This window comes from Rhinoraja longicauda, chromosome 3 (assembly GCF_053455715.1).
Source record: "Rhinoraja longicauda isolate Sanriku21f chromosome 3, sRhiLon1.1, whole genome shotgun sequence".
Classification (NCBI taxonomy): domain Eukaryota; kingdom Metazoa; phylum Chordata; class Chondrichthyes; order Rajiformes; family Arhynchobatidae; genus Rhinoraja; species Rhinoraja longicauda.
In genome coordinates this window covers 10,622,701-10,635,124 of record NC_135955.1, presented here as the reverse complement: position 1 = coordinate 10,635,124, position 12,424 = coordinate 10,622,701, and the positions used below count along the sequence as shown (strand labels likewise).

The window sequence follows — 12,424 nt, the reverse complement described above, 5'->3', positions numbered from 1 at the left end:
CCGAGTTCCCACAGGCCAGCGATCCGCGTACGCCAACACGATCCTACACACACTAGGGACAATTTATAATTTTACCAAGCCAATTAGCCTACAAACCTGTACATTTTTGGAGTGTGGGAGGAAGCTGGAGATCCCAGTGAAAACCCACAAAGGTCACGGGGAGAACGTACAAACTCCATACAGACAGCACCCGTGGTCGGGATCGAACCCGGGTCTCTGGCGATGTAAGGCAGCAACTCTACCACTGCGCCACCATGCCGCCCATAATGTACCACCTTGTATTCTATATTTTCCCCTATTATTATTCTACTCTCTTCTTTTGGTTCCCTCTCTGTTTTTTTTATTACTTTTCTCTTTTCTTTTGGTTCCCTCTCCATTTTCTTTGGTGTAGGCTTACCAAATCCACTTCCTTTTAGCCTGTACCCTGCCTCAACATGATGATTATCCTCTGGGTCTTCCAGAGGCTCAACATTTTCCTAATTGATCTCTACAGAGCTACGACGGCTTTATTGAACCATTCAGGGCGACACAGTGGTGCAGGTGTAGAGTTGCTGCCTCACAGCGCCAGTGACCCGGGTTCGATCCCGACTACGGGTGCTGTCTGTACGGAGTTTGTACGTTCTCCCCGTGACAGCGTGGGTTTTCTCTGGATGCTCTGCTTTCCTCCCAAGCCCCAAAGACGTGCAGGTTTGGCTTCTGTAAATTGCCCCCAGTGTGTAAGATCTGACAGTGGGATAACACAGAAATCGTGCGTTCGTATGATCGATGGTCCGTGCGTGCTGAAGTTGCTTGTTTCCATCGGAGGTGGACACGAAGCACTGGAGTAACTCAACGGGTCAGGCAGAACCTCTGGATAAAAGGACCAGGTGACGTTTCGGGTCGGAACATCTCTTCCATCGAAGATAGACACAAAGCATTCAAGAGAGAGCTGGATAGAGCTCTTAAGGATAGCAGGGTCAGGGGGTATGGGGAGAAGGCAGGAACGGGGTACTGATTGAGAATGATCAGCCATGATCACATTGAATGGCAGTGCTGGCTCGAAGGGCCGAATGGCCTCCTGCTGCACCTATTGTCTATTGTCTATCGTCTATTGTCTATCATCTATTGTCTATTGTCTATTGTCTATTGAAGCGCTGGAGCAACTCAGCGGTTCAGGCGACATCTCTGGAGGCTGAATATAGACACATAGACTCATATTTCGCTTGGGCAGTTTACAGCCCAGTGGTATGAATATTGATTTCTCCAACTTCAGGTAGCCCCGGCATTCCCTCTCTCTCTATCCCTCCCCCACCCAAGTCGCACTAGCTTCTCGTTTTCACCCAACTAACAGCTAACAATGGCCTGTTTCCTTTATCATACAATACAATACAATACAATATATCTTTATTGTCATTGTACAGGGGGTACAACGAGATAGGGAATGCGCCTCCCATACGATGCAATAATTTAATTAATTTAAATAACAACAACCCAACGAAACAAATTGTAACAGTTTTAAGACAGAATAAAGTGCAAGTAGATCTGTGCCGGTTCACTGTGCGATGTGACCATCCGGACCAGCAGGACCGGTTCATAGCAGCTATGGCCCTGGGGATGAAGCTGTTCCTGAGTCTGGAGGTGCGGGCGTAGAAGGCCTTGTATCGTCTGCCCGACGGAAGGAGTTCAAACAGACTGTTGCAGGGGTGTGAAGAGTCTTTGTGGATGCTGGTGGCTTTTCTGAGGCATCGTGTGTTGTAGATGCCCTCCAAGTCTGGTAGCTGTGTTCCGATGGAACCTCTGAGCTCTATGGACTACCCGCTGAAGAGCTTTCCTTTCTGCCTTTCTATCGTTACTATATTGCCTATCTTTCATTCATTGTTCTTTATCTCTCTGCAAGAGTATAGGAGCAAAGAGGTCCTTCTACAGCTGTACCGGGCCCTGGTGAGACCGCACCTGGAGTACTGTGCAGTTTTGGTCTCCAAATTTGAGGAAGGATATTCTTGCTATGGAGGGCGTGCAGCGTAGGTTCACTAGGTTAATTCCCGGAATGGCGGGGCTGTCGTATGTTGAAAGGCTGGAGCGATTGGGCTTGTATACACTGGAATTTAGAAGGATGAGGGGGGATCTTATTGAAACATATAAGATAATTAGGGGATTGGACACATTAGAGGCAGGAAACATGTTCCCAGAACAAGGGGCCACAGTTTAAGAATAAGGGGTAGGCCATTTAGAACGGAGATGAGGAAGAACTTTTTCAGTCAGAGAGTGGTGAAGGTGTGGAATTCTCTGCCTCAGAAGGCAGTGGAGGCCAGTTCGTTGGATGCTTTCAAGAGAGAGCTGGATAGAGCTCTTAAGGATAGCGGAGTGAGGGGGTATGGGGAGAAGGCAGGAACGGGGTACTGATTGAGAGTGATCAGCCATGATCGCATTGAATGGCGGTGCTGGCTCGAAGGGCTGAATGGCCTACTCCTGCACCTATTGTCTATTGTCTATTGTCTATCGTCTATATCGCTCGTTTCCCTTATCCCTAACCAGTCTGAAGAAGGGTCTCGACCCGAAACTTCACCCAGTTCTTCTCTCCAGAGATGCAGCCCGTCCCACTGAGTTACTCCAGCTTTTTGTGTCTATCTTCGGATTAAACCAGCATCTGAAGTTCCTTCCCACACGTAGACACAAAGCGCTGGACTGAAGATCGACACAAGGTGCTGGTCCGAAGATAGACACAAAGTGCCTATTTCCATTCTGTATATCTAAACTAAACTAGACCAGTGGAAAACTTGCTCTGGATTTTAGATTTAGATTTTTAGATTTAGAGATACATCACGGAAACAGGCCCTTCGGCCCACCGGGTCCGTGCCGCCCAGCGATCCCCGCACATTAACACTATCCTACACACACTAGGGATAATTTTTACATTTTCCCAGCCAATTAACCTACATACCTGTACGTCTTTGGAGTGTGGGAGGAAACCGAAGATCCCGGAGAAAACCCACGCAGGTCACGGGGAGAACGTACAAACTCCGTACAGACGGCGCCCGTAGTCCGGATGGAACCTGAGTCTCCGGCGCTGCAGTCGCTGTAAGGCAGCAACTCTACCGCTGCGCCACATTATTTTGTGTGACTCACGTACGCCCATTTGAGGCTGCTGGCCACACATTGTTTGTTCTGCGAGCTTTCAGCGATCGATCAAGTAAGCATTCAGCTGCCAACGATCTGCCGTGGACCAACGACATTGAAGTGACAGTGACAGAAGGCACACCAACACCTCCACTTCCTCAGGAGACTGAGGTAACACGGCTCGTCTCCAAAGACTTACAAAATTCCACAGATGCCCTGTAGAAAGCATGGCGTCTGGTTGCATCCCAGCCTGGTTTGGGAACAGCTCCGTCCAAGACCGCAAGGGATTGCACAGAGCTGTGGATGTAGCTCCATCAATCACGCAGCCCAGACTCCCCACTGCCGACTCCATCTACACCTCACGCTGCCTCGGAAAAGCAGCCATCATCATCAAAGACTTGGCCCAGCTTGGTCATTCCTTCCTTTCCCAGCTCCCATCAGGTAGAAGGTACAGAAGCTTGAAACCGCCCGTCACCAGACTCAAGAATGGATACTTCCACTCTGTTATCAGGCTTCCGAAAGGTCCTTCCATAAGCTGGGATATTGTCCAAATCACCTCGACCCCATTGTAGACATTGGACTGAGTCTATGGAACTGGTGCACTACAATATATTTTATTCACATCCAGCCCCTCAGGTTTCACAACACACCGACACACCTGGGGCATTTTACAGCAGCCAACTTAATCACCATCCCGCACATCTTTGGGCTGTGGGACGAGTCCCGCACACTAAGGCAAGGGAAAGTCAAACATGGTCTGGGCTAGGCTGTGGCAGTAGATCGAAGGGTCTATCCTGCTTCTTGCAAAGGACAGCAGAATACTCGCTGGGGTTTAGAAGGATGAGGGGGACCTCATTGAAACTTGGTGTAGAGTAAAAAGCCTTATTGAGTGGACGTGGAGAGGATGTTTCCAAGACTAGTCCAGGACCAGAGGCCAGTCAAACTCTGCTTTAAAATACCCACTGACTTCTGTGGAAAGAATCCCACAGGTTCACCACCCTCTGACTAAAGAAATTCCTCCTCATCTCCTTTTTAAAGGTACGGCCTTTTATTCTGAGGCTGTGCCCTCTGGTCCTGGACTCTCCCTCTAGTGGAATCGTCCTCTCCACATCCACTCTATCCAGGCCTTTCATTAACTCCCTGGTGAATGTTTTAAACAGCAGTGCACACCACAATAGAGGAGAACTGACGGGCTGGTCTGAAGAAGGGTCTCGACCCGAAACGCCACCCAATCCTTCTCTCCAGAGACGCTGCCTGTCCCACTGAGTTACTCCTGCATTCTGTGTCAATCTTCGGTTTAAACCAGCATCTGCAGTTTTCTTCCTACAAACAAGGCACTTTTATAAGCCATGTTATACCACTGTACATCAATGGAAATGGTGGATCGCAGATTGTTGGAAACTTGTTGGAAGCTTCACAAAAAAACAAAAATGCCCAAAAAACTAATCTAAACTCAACAAGGTATTTGACTGTACCTCGTTACATGTTACAATTATAAACTAATGTAAACTAAACAATGAATATCACTGTCCATAGTGACATGTGACAATTATAAACTGTACTAAACTAAACAAGGAATATCACTGTAGGTAGACACAAAAAGTTGGAGCAACCCAGCGGGGCAGGCAGCATCTCTGGAGAGAAGGAATGGGTGACGTTTCGGGCCGAGACCCTTCTTCAGACTGGTCACATTTCGAATCGAGACCCTTCTCCAGACTGGTCAATATCACTGTATCTAGGCACATGTGACAATTATAAACTAAACTAAACAATGAATATCACTGTAACTAGGTACATGTGACAATAAAGTATCATTGAACCATTGGCCTCAGAGTGGCTGAGATTGCATGTAGCAGCTACTTCAGAACACAATACGGATAAAGCCAGACAAGTCACCCTTCATTTGCTGGATAACAGTTGCCGACACAGTGCTGACACGCCGAGTGCAGTCAGACGTAAGAAGACCTCCTCATAGAGAACAGGGAGTCTGTGTATCACCTAGAAGAACTGTCGCTCGGACTGGAGAGTCATGGTCAGCCTGTTTGTAGGAAAGATGCGGTTAAATCGGAAAGGGTACAGACGGGATTTACGAGTATGTTGCCAGGATTCGAGGGCCTGAGCTATGGGGAGAGTTTGGACAGGCTAGGACCTTAATCCAGGAGAGTGCAGGAAGATGAAGGGTGATCTTATAGATGTGTACAAACCCATGAGAGAGAGTACTGCGGCACGGTGGCGCAGCGGTAGAGTTGCTGCTTTACAGCGAATGCAGCGCCGGAGACTCAGGTTCGATCCTGACTACGGGCGCTGCACTGTAAGGAGTTTGTACGTTCTCCCCGTGACCTGCGTGGGTTTTCTCCGAGATCTTCGGTTTCCTCCCACACTCCAAAGACGTTCAGGTATGTAAGTTAATTAGCTGGGTAAAGGTAAAAATTGTCCCTAGTGGGTGTAGGATAGTGTTAGTGTGCGGGGATCGCTGGGCGGCACGGACTTGGTGGGCCGAAAAGGCCTGTTTCCGGCTGTATAGATATGATATGATATGATAGATCAGGTAAATGCACAGAGTATTTTACCCAGAGAATGAGCATCATGAACCAGAGGGCATAGGTTTAAGGTGAGGGGGGGAAAGATTTAATAGGAACCTGAGGGCAACATTTTTACACAAAGGATGGTGGGTGTATGGAACTGGCTGCCAACAGAGGTTGTTGATAGAGGTAATATTGCAATGGTTAAGTAACTTTTGGACAGGTACATGGAGAGGAAAGGTTTGGTGTGTCACTGGCCAAACGCAGGCAGGTGGGACTTGTGTAGGTGGGGCAAGTTGGTCGGTGTGGGCAAGTTGGGTGGAGGTGCCTGTTTCCACGCTGCCGCACTCTACGACTCTAGTCAGGCAACAGATGCAGAATCCGCCATTTCAGCCGGCATCGAAGGCTCAGAAATTGTGGATCCTTCTCTGTGAGGAGGTCTTCTCACGTCTGACGGCACTCTGCCTGTCAGCACTGTGTCGGCAACTGTTATCCAGCAAATGAAGGGTGACATGATTGGCTTTATCTGTATTGTGTTCTGAAGTAGCTGCCACATGCAATGACTCAGCCACTCTGAGGCCAATTCAATGGTTCAATGATACTTTATTGTCACATGTACCAAGGTACAGTGATATTCATTGTTTAGTTTAGTTTCGTTTATAATTGGAACGGGTGTCAAGGTTTACGGGGAGAAAGCAGGAAAATGGGATTCGGAGGCAGAGATCAGCCATCATTGAATGGCAGAGTAGACTCGATGGGCTGAATGGCCTAATTCTACTCCTATGTCTTGTGAACTTGTGATCTGATATCAACGAGAGAAAATGAAAGGCAGAGGCAGACCCAAGGCGCAACTGGGAATATGTTCAGATATATGGGACGCTGATAAGGGGCTTTGAAATTTAATGAAAACATTTACAGTACTAGATTTAAGATAAGCTTAACAAGATTGCCATCGTTTATTTTGCTCTGCAGATTAAAGAATGTAGATGAGAGATGCAGTCCTCCATATGGCATTTAGTCGTGGCAATATTTACTGTGCAAAGTCTTTTATAGTAGTTTTGTAATGGATTTTTGACAGGGCAATTCCACACGTAATAAATCCTCTCCGCACTCTGTCTGTGGCCCGATATCTCTGTGCCAGGGGTAGATTACACATTTTTCCTCTTGCGTTTAGCTGTACCTCACAAAAGAAACCAGTCTTCCAGGAACAATTTGTCAAAATAATGGGGGGAGCGTTCAATTCTGGGGTTGTTTATCCAATGTATTTAGTGTTGAGCCAGCTGCTCAAGGGATAAGCCACAGCAGATGTCCAAAAGCATATTTTTTAGGGTTGCACAGGGACTCCAGATTAGGTCAGCATTCAACATCTCTGATTCATGAGTTTAAATGTTGGTGTATAAGCCACCATTGTGGTCTGGCTGGAGTTATTTGAAACACTGAATTCAAAGTTGTCACCTCTTCAGGTTTTTGAGATCGTTCCAAATTTAGTTTTTTTAAATCGCACTTACAATATTTGATTTATTTTTGGGTTTAGATCTTTTTAAAGTGGAAATTAGATGAATCTCACTGGAATGAAAAGAAAGGCTTTCCACGTTTGTCGAATTCATCCTTGATTAGAAAAATCCTTTCCTTCCTACTTGAGTTTAGTTCAGTTTAGTTTGGGTTTAGTCTGGCTTATTATTTCACGTGTACCAGTCAAAGAAAAGACCATGCATGATTACAATAAAGGGTGTTTGAGTGTGCAAGATAAAGTCCGCTTAAAGATAGTCCAAAGGTCTCCAATGAGGCTGATGGGTGGGCTGGACCACACTCTAGCTGGTGAGAGGATAGTTCAGTTGCCAGATAACATCTGGGAAAAATATTTCCCCGAACTCCATGCAATGCAAAAGGATTTTAGTTTACATAATGCCATTACTACTGAGGTATACCAGAATTATATCGACATATTTTTCAAACATTGAAATCATGAATTATGCATCTGGCATAAGTCCATAATCCTTCATTGCAAACTGAGTTGCAAAGTTGCTTGTGGAATGGAAATTGAAAAAAACAAAACGGCAGATGCTGGAAATTTGACTTAAAATCTGAAAATACTGGAGACACTCAGCATTTATTCACAAAATGTTGGAGTAACTCAACAGGTCAGGCAGCACCTTCACTCAGTCCGCCTTAACCAACCTGATCTCCTGGTAGCTGAGCACTTCAACACCCCCTCCCACTCCCAGTCTGACCTTTCTGTCATGGGCCTCCTCCAGTGCCATAGTGAGGCCCAGCGGAAATTGGAGGAACAGCACCTCATATTTTGCTTGGGCAGCTTGCAGCCCAGCGGTATGAACATTGACTTCTCCAACTTTAGATAGTTCCTCTGCCCATCTCTTCCCCCCCCCCCCCCCTTTCCCAGTTCTCCCTCTATCTTCTAGTCTCCACCTATATCCTTCCTTTGAAGAAGGGTCTTGACCCGAAACATCACCCATTCCTTCTCTCCTGAGATGCTGCCTGACCTGCTGAGTTACTCCAGCATTTTGTGAATAAATACCTTCGATTTGTACCAGCATCTGCAGTTATTTTCTTACACTACCTGAGACACTCAGCAGGTCAGGTAGCATCTGTGGTGAGAGAAACAGGGTTTGAGTTTAGGTTTATTATTGTCACCTGTACCAATGTACAGTGAAAAGCTTTGTTTTGCATGCCATCTAATCAAGACAGATAATATTATCCATTAAGTACAATCAAGCCAAATTTGTAAATTGTCCTTAGTGTGTAGGATAATGGTTAATGTGCGGGGATCGCTGGTCAGCGCGGACTCGATGGGCCGAAGGGCCTGTACCCATGCTGCATCTCTAAACTAAACTAAACTAAACTAAACTAACAAAACTAAACTAAACTAAACTAAACCCCATTCTCTTGCCTTCTCCCCATAACCTCTGACACCAGTACTAATCAAGAATCTATCTATCTCTGCCTTAAAACTATCCACTGACTTGGCCTCCACAGCCTTCTGTGGCAAAGAATTCCACAGATTCACCAGCCTCTGACTAAATAAATTTCTCCTCCTCTCCTTCCTAAAAGAAGGTCCTTTAATTCTGAGGCTATGACCTCTGGTCCTAGACTCGCCCACTAGTGGAAACATCCTCTCCACATCCACTCTATCCAAGCCTTTCACTATTCTGTGTGTTTCAATAAGGTCTCCCCTCTTTCTTCTAAACTCCAGCGAGTACAGGCCCAGTGCCGACAAACGCTCACCATAAGTTAACCGACTCATTCCTGGGATCATTCTTGTTAAACCTCCTCTGGACCCTCTCCAGAGCCAGCACATCCGTCCCAGAATTGCTCACAATGTTCCAAATGCAGCCTTACCAGCGCCTTGTAGAGCCTCAACATTACATCCCTGTTTTTGTATCCAAGCCCTCGTGAAATAAATGCAAGCATTGAGTTTGCTATCTTTACCACCAATTCGACCTGCAGATTAACATTTTGGGAATCCTGCACCAGAACTCCCAAATCCTTTGGCACCTGTGATTTCTGGGTTCTTACCCCATTTAGAAAATAGTCTATGCCTTTATTCCTATTACCAAAATGCATGACTCCACACTTTGCAACACTATATTCCATCTGCCACTTCTCTGCCCACTCTCCCAACCTGTCCAAGTCTTTCTGCAGAGTTCCTGCTTGCTCCATGCTACCTGCCCCTCCACCTATAGACAATAGACAATAGACAATAGGTGCAGGAGTAGGCCATTCAGCCCTTCGAGCCAGCACCGCCATTCAATGCGATCATGGCTGATCACTCTCAATCAGTACCCCGTTCCTGCCTTCTCCCCATACCCCCTCATTCCGCTATCCTTAAGAGCTCTATCCAGCTCTCTCTTGAAAGCATCCAACGAACTGGCCTCCACTGCCTTCTGAGGCAGAGAATTCCACACCTTCACCACTCTCTGACTGAAAAAGTTCTTCCTCATCTCCGTTCTAAATGGCCTACCCCTTATTCTTAAACTGTGGCCCCTTGTTCTGGATTCCCCCAACATTGGGAACATGATTCCTGCCTCTAATGTGTCCAATCCCCTAATTATCCCCTAATTATCTTATATGTTTCAATTTTCGTATCATCCACAAATTTTGCCACAAAGCCTTCAATCCCCTTCGTCCAAATCATTTAATGTTGGTGTTCTTTCAGCTCAAGAACGTTATTGTCCATGAAAAACATCTGCACCTTCTCCATGTATATTGTGACCAATTGATGCACCTTGTTGTATTCCACCCAGTTGCCTTTGACATGCTGTTTATTTTTATTTTCCTGCCAAAATGCTTTCATAATGCAGGAGTTTTGCACTTTTTTGCACTTGTTTGCACTTTTACTTTTCCTTGTTCCACTGTTTACACCTTTACTGTCTTCCTTGCTTTAATCATGCTTGGTTGGTGAGCCTGGTGGTTGACAAACAAACACAATTGCCACTGATCTGACCTTCAGGGTTTGTGTAACATTGACCGTGACTGTAGCCTGCAGAGTAAAACAGCAGGAATAATTTTAGTTTAATTTAGTTTAGAGATACAGCATGGAAACCAGCCTTTCGGCCCACTGGTTCCTCACCGACCAGCGATCTCTGCACATTAATACTATCCTACACACACGGGGGACAATTTACACCAAGCCAATTAGCCTACAAACCTTCGGAGTTTTTGGAATGTGGGAGTAAACTGACCTACCTGAGAAAACCCACACAGGTCGTGGGGAGAATGTACAAACGCCATACAGACAGCACCCGTAGTCAGGATCAAACCAGAGTCTCTGGCGCTGTAAGGCAGCAAATCTACCGCTGTGCCACCATGCCACCCTGAACCTGACACATTTTGACTGTCCTTACTTGCGGCCACAGATTTTTTGCAGAGTTGATGAGATAAGCACATTGTTTAAAGCACGATTTTTTTTCTTAAGTTAGATGACTAAACCTCTTGCCTTTAATATCCTTTTTCACTTTCCCTGAAAGTTGCAACATAAGTGGAGAGGGGTTGTAAAGAAGGCACGCTCCCTACTTACCTTTGTAGGTCAGGGCTTTAGTTTGGTTGAGTTTACTTTATAGATACAATGCAGAAGTAGACAATAGACAATAGACAATAGACAATAGACAATAGACAATAGACAATGGACAATAGACAATAGACAATAGACAATAGACAATAGACAATAGACAATAGACAGGAGAAGGCCATTCGGCCCTTCGTGCAAGCACCGCCATTCAATGTGATCATGGCTGATCATTCTCAATCAGTACCCCGTTCCTGCCTTCTCCCCATACCCCCTGACTCCGCTATCCTTAAGAGCTCTATCTAGCTCTCTCTTGAATGCATTCAGAGAATTGGCCTCCACTGCCTTCTGAGGCAGAGAATTCCATAGATTCACAACTCTCTGACTGAAAACGTTTTTCCTCATCTCAGTTCTAAATGGCCTACCCCATATTCTTAAACTGTGGCCCCTTTTCTGGACTCCCCCAGCATTGGGAACATGTTTCCTGCCTCTAACGTGTCCAACCCTTTAATAATCTTATACGTTTCGATAAGATCCCCCCTCATCCTTCTATATTCCAGTGTATACAAGCCTAGTCGCTCCAGTCTTTCAACATATGATAGTCCCGCCATTCTGGGAATTAACCTAGTAAACCTACGCTGCACGCCCTCAATAGCAAGAATATCCTTCCTCAAATTTGGAGACCAAAACTGCACACAGTACTCCAGGTGCGGTCTCACTAGGGCCCTGTACAACTGCAAAACGACCTATTTGCTCCTATACTCCTCTTGTTATGAAGGCCAACATTCCATTGGCTTTCTCGACTGCCTGCTGTACCTGCATGCTTCCTTTCAATGACTGATGCACTAGGACACCCAGATCTCGTTGTACGTCCCCTTTTCCTAACTTGACACCATTCAGATAATACTCTTCCTTCCTATTCTTACCACCAAAGTGGATAACCTCACACTTATCCACATTAAACTGCATCTGCCATGCATCCGCCCACTCACACAACCTGTCCAAGTCACCCTGCAGCCTCATAGCATCTTAGGCCCTTTGTCCCACCGAGTCCACACCGATCAACGATTCCGCACATCGCTTCCCGGCCTTTTGGCTAAGAGCAAGTGTAGTATCTGTTCTTATCAGTTAAATATCAGATACGTCCCTTATCTAGGGACCATATATTAAATTGATTTTTGGAACAGGGAGATGGAATAGAGGCTTGCTCCATCCACTCCAAGCATCGACCTGGTATTGCAGTGCCTCTGGGAACGGATTATTTTTTTTGTTGATACAAAAGTTAGTGGTTTTTCAGATAGTGAAGATGGTTGTGAACGATTGCAGCAGGATGTGGATCGATTGGCCAGGTGGGCGGAGGAATGGTTGATGGAATTTAATGCAGAGAAGTGTGAGGTGTTGCATTTTGGGACGTTGAACAAGGGCAGGACCTGCACAGTGAATGGTAGGCCTCTGGGGAGTGTTGTAGAGCGGAGGGATCTATGAGTGCAAGTGCATAGTTCCTTGAAGGTCGAGTCGCAGGTAGATAAGGTGATCAAAAAGGCTTTTGGCACTTTGGCCTTCATCAGTCAGAGTATTGATTATAGAAGTTGTGAGGTCATGTTGCAGTTGTATAAGACGTTGGTGAGCACCTATTTTCTATGTTTCTATGTTTCTATGTTTTACCTGGATTATCGGAGGCTGCCTGGCGAGAGGCGACCTGGTGAAAGTTTATGAAATGATGAGAGGCATAGATAGCAAAGATGGTCTTCAACACAGGATGGAAATTTCAAATAGTAAGGAT

At 45.9% G+C, this 12,424-nt stretch overlaps 1 non-coding gene across 1 annotated transcript; it reads left to right on the top strand.

Moving 5' to 3' along the window:
* The first annotated feature begins 11,717 nt into the window (after nt 1–11,717).
* LOC144592512 (U2 spliceosomal RNA) lies at nt 11,718–11,908 on the top strand. The gene has a single exon (XR_013547139.1). It is a non-coding gene; the product is annotated as a U2 spliceosomal RNA (small nuclear RNA).
* Nucleotides 11,909–12,424: the final 516 nt, after the last annotated feature.